Genomic DNA, 5,000 nt, shown 5'->3' with positions numbered 1-5,000 from the left:
GAGCAGCCCTGAGCTACAGAATGCTTTACTGGCTCTGTGATGCACTATGTTCACTCTGTCTAAATGAGTCTGACACTTGCTTTTAGTTCACTGCTAACACCACCTAACACACTAGACTGCCTTGCTGCATCACTTAAAACACACACAAACACACACACACACACACACACACACACTATGACAAGCAAACACACTTGAATAGACATTTGTGTTCTCTTTTTCACATACATAGCTCTATACACACCCACATTAATAACATATTACGTAGACATTACTAAATGTTAGAATAGAAATATTTACTGTTTTTGTTGAGTGAGGGACAAGGCCCTGGTAAAGTACTGTTTTGAGACTTTTCCCATGATGCATCTTGGCATGGCTGACTGTGTGTATTTGTCCGTTGTGGAACTCCATAGAATGAATAGTGTCCCATTGTCTCTTATCAACACAAATACACACACTCTCTCTCTCTCTCTCTCTCTCTCTCTCTCTCTATCTCACTCTCTCCCTATGTCTCTCTCACTCTCTCCCCCTCTCTCTCTCTATCTCACTCTCTCTCTCCCTCTCTCTCTCCCCCTCTCTCTCTCTCTCTCACTCTATCCCCCTCTCTATCTCACTCTCTCTCTCCCTCTCTCTCTCTTTCACACACACACACACCAGTAAGACACAATACTCTACAACATATAGAGAAACATATCACAGACAAAATCCATAAAACAAGTAGCACTATTGGGTAAATATAATTCGTTATTACATAGCTAAATGCAAAGGACAGTGATAGCTACTGTAAACTATTTTATACTTTGTGTGTGGAGTTGGGAAAAAGTGAGATGGGAGAGACTGACTTAACCAGAAAGAGGACTTTAGAGGGGGACATAAGGAATTGCTACGCAATCATGAGGAAGTTATTTAATTGGACACGCGTGACCCTGAAGGCTTTTGTTGCTATCTTCTGTCTTTCTGGATTTCACTTTCCAAAAGATGAAAGTCGAGCTGCAGAGGTGATTATGGGGCATGGGTGGATGGACAACATGGATAGGAAAAGGAACTGTGCTGAAAATCTAAAAAAATAAAATAAAATGAATTCATTTTTAAAAATCAGTCCAGATCTAGACTTAAACCATGTATGGAAAACTGGCCCCATATTTGTTAAGTTAAATCTACCTCAATTCAATGTCTGTAGCCATATTAACTCACATGTTCGATGGCGTGTTTTTGTTCAAGTGTTTTATGAAGAACTGAAATGGGAAGATGAGGCATCTGCCTGGGTGTGGTGGGACTTGGAGTCATGGGACTTGGAGTCTCCTCAAACACACACACAGAGAGAGAGATAGTGAGACAGAGAGAGAGAGGGAAAGGGAGAGAGAGAGAGAGGGAAAGGCGCTCAGAAATGTCACTGGGGCTCCTGAGCAGCCATGACAGGAGGCCTGACATTTACGCTTCTCCCACAGCCAAGGGGGCGGGGAGCTGTCACGCTGAGAGATGATTGGGCGTCAGAGGGGGTCAAGGTTGAGCACCGTCGGGATGGGAGTGACATCAGAGACTCCGTTGCCACAGAAGTGGGGGGGGGGGGGGGGGGGGGGGGGGGGGGGCTTGGATGCGCAGGCTGGAACGAAACCGAGTGATCCCGTGTAAACAGTGAAATATGATGGAATGGGAGATGTGAACAAACACAAATCACTGATATCAGAACAAAGACGTGGACATTGGACATTTCCACATTATACACACTCAGATGGCGCCTAATTGTTGAAAGGATTTGGTGTAGATCAAAAATATCTGTGGCACATCAGTGCCAGCTTAGTTTCCAGACAAACAGGGCAGCTCACTGAATGTTGTGAAATTGTATCACACCATTTGTATTGTGAAAGAACATTTAGCATTCAGAGATGAAGGAGAGAATGAAAGGCAAGTATGAACAGGAAGGAAGTAGAATGGCAATGACAAATATAATATGCTCAGGTAATCTGTTTAATGAGATCATATGTATTACTGTGATACTGTACATGTTATCATATCATCATATTACCATGTTCCAGTTGAGTTGCTTAAAAATAAGATGTCACACACTCTTGTTCCAGATGTATAATTTATTGGATAACGTTTCAGCCTTGAGGCCCTCCTTCAGATCCATTTTTTTTTTTATTTATGTATTTGGAGCCAGAGTGTGCGACCTCCTCTTCTCATTTTAAGGCTTATCGCCAAAGTCAGCAGCTTGTTAAGAGTGTTTCGTTGTGCGTTGCTTTCTGTCTATACCAGTTGAGTAGCTGCTGCTTGAGTAGCTTTAGTGTACTTGCACTTTGCCCCCTTCACTACTGTCATATCAACATATACCAGGAAATTACACTTGTATAATAATAATAATAATAATGTGGCATCAGGACAACAGCTGAGGCCAAAATAAGCATTTCTACTGGAATAAAACAGCATAGTTTGTGAACATGTACATTATTGTAATGGAGAATAATGGGGGGGGGGGGGGGGGGGGGTGTAATGATGATGTCATTGACCCCCCCCCCCCCAGAGGTCACCAGAGGTCAGACACAAAATGGCTCCACGTCTGAAATTCAACCATAGAGTGTCTAGATTACAGTGGGTCCCCGTTAAGTTTGGACGGGTTCCTTCATGAATCACGATCCCCATTTTCTCAGCAGAAATGGCACAAACTGCAGTTGACACAAACAACCACAAGGTGTCACTTGGGTGCCACTACTATTTTTGATGCGACTGACTTACTGCTTCCATGACGCAGCGGGGGCACGGGAACTTCAATTGATCACGGTAGTTTAAGCTTACACTTGACAAAACATTCTAATATGAAAATGTAGATGCAATTGTTGTAAAATGGTGCAGCTCCTTTAAGAAAGCACCGTGTGCAGGGATGGAGAGAGAGAAAGCGAGAGGGGATAGGCCTATGTGTGTTAGAACTAAGCGTGTGGGAAAAGTACGTGCTGTTGAGACTGGAGCGAGTCATATTCAAAATAATGCAAAAAAAAAGCAATTATCCTCATTCATTGCAACCAAAGCATGACTGCTTGCCGACGTTCAAACGAAAAATATATCAAAGCACCTTTTGCGTTTGAATGTAGCACGAACAAATGTTTAAACAGCTGGACAAATGATTTAGCTAATTGATTATATAACCTGTACACCAGCAATTGTTGAACATTTACCTGTACAAGTACATTGACAGTAGCCCAGCCTAACAGCATGTTGTAGGCCTACTGTAGAAATTTCACTTAAATTGCAACCGCAACATGCCTGCTTGCCAACGTTCAAACGACAACGAAAAAGATAATAAAACAACAAGAGGGTTGAGTCTGAATGACACTGAGTTTTTAGACACTGAGTTTTTGTAGTTAAGAAATATTTTCGTATAAAAAAAAATGGTCATTCTTCAATCTCCTTCACTGACGCCTATGGAAAAGGCTTAACGTCCCAAAACAACGATCAATGATCATCAAATTTCTCTCTCACATTGCGCCTCATAACCATCTATAAAAAAGTGTTTTTTCTTTTCTTTTTGAGCACATCCGAATCCCAGGACATAACGCACTGGACCTTATAATAGGCTCGAGATATAATTCCAAAGGGGGCAGATATGGGCCACTGCACTTAAAACTTAAAAAGATGAAGCTTTCCGAACTTTGAAATTGCGATCAGTGACTGGCATCGGGTGAACGAAGCTTTTCGAAGTTGAACAGGCTATTAAAAACTATTTGCGCACCTCCATGTCACAGGAGAGACTGGGCTCTCCCTTCTATGAAAAAGACGTTAGGCTACCTGCAAACTGGCCTATGATTTCATTGCTGAGTTTGCGGCAAAGCAAGAAAATGTTTTTTTTTCCTGAGTCAGGATATGGCGAGTCAGTGTCATTTATTTGTCCAATGTTAGCCTATAGATACAGACCAGTACATCTTATCAGTAGTTTGAATGTCGTGTGTGTTTCTGCTCATTGACAAATACCGTTCAGCACAATGATTCATGCCCAATGAATTCCCCCTGTTAAAGTGTTTGCCTTTGTTACACTATTTGGTTTCGTGATGTAGCCTATGATAAACACCATATGGCCAAATATGTGACTCAGCTAATGTTATAGGCTATACAATTGAATTTCCCCTCTTAAAGGCAAGCTGGTGTAGCTTATTAGACTAGGCTACTATTAAAATACACCGACGGTAGCCTTGGCTATGTGTAAAGTAAGCTATCGCATGATTTCATGCACGTAAGTGAAAAGGGCCTTGCATCTGTCAAGTTCGCACAGGGCCTCGCATCCCCTTGCGACGGCCCTGCAGCTCCTCCTAAGACAGCGAGGAAAAAGTTAAAATACGCGATAAACCCGGGAAAAGTTGACAGGTTTGTTTCGGTCCCGGTGATTATTTGTGAAATTGTGCAAACGACAGCCTTTTCAAGGCATTTCAAGGAAGGAGTCGTAGCATGCAAGCTCCCAAATTGACCCAGTAGCCTAAGGCATCAATACATTGTTGGGACTGGGGAGGATCATGCGTTTTTTCTCAATCACTTTGGAGGGTCATAGAAAAAAGTCTTGCTGGCGAGGGAGGGTCACGTCTTTTTTGACTAACGCTCCCAAAACTCCTCCGGTAGCCCCTTAATTAAATAAATAACGAACAGTCCCTAATTGATTAATAGCCTAGGCCTACACCAGCAATAGTTGAACATTGACCTGTACAGGGCATTGACAGTAGCCCAGCCTAACAAGCAAATGTTGCAACATACATCAAAAGACGCAATTAATCAGAAATAAATAATGTAATCTGCATCGCTTTATTTAACAAACTGCAAGCAACAAGAGCATTGAGTTCGCTGTAAGGCCAAACCCAAGAGCAAAGCCTATCTGTTAAGGCAGTCGATAGGCTTTATAACGAGCTGTGTGCCTGGAAAGACGATAGATGACGGCTCTGGTCATCCCATACCCTCCCACCACTTCCTGTAGCCTACCATTATGAAGGCCTGTAGCCTAAAACGACTCGTTTCCGTTTTGT

At 42.5% G+C, this 5,000-nt stretch overlaps 2 protein-coding genes across 5 annotated transcripts in view; one reads left to right on the top strand and one right to left on the bottom strand.

The window, feature by feature from the left end:
• The window catches only part of LOC121714945 (tripartite motif-containing protein 16-like), a 1,397,702-nt gene that overhangs the window by 794,265 nt on the left and 598,437 nt on the right, over nucleotides 1-5,000 (bottom strand). The window lies entirely within an intron of this gene.
• cltcl1 (clathrin, heavy chain-like 1) overlaps nucleotides 1-5,000 on the top strand; it is a 56,222-nt gene that overhangs the window by 45,638 nt on the left and 5,584 nt on the right. The gene's annotated exons all lie outside the window — the stretch shown is intronic.

The sequence above is a fragment of the Alosa sapidissima genome, chromosome 8, assembly GCF_018492685.1.
Source record: "Alosa sapidissima isolate fAloSap1 chromosome 8, fAloSap1.pri, whole genome shotgun sequence".
NCBI classification, from domain to species: domain Eukaryota; kingdom Metazoa; phylum Chordata; class Actinopteri; order Clupeiformes; family Clupeidae; genus Alosa; species Alosa sapidissima.
Note: the sequence above shows the minus strand (reverse complement) of the source record. Positions and strands in the feature narration are given on the sequence as shown.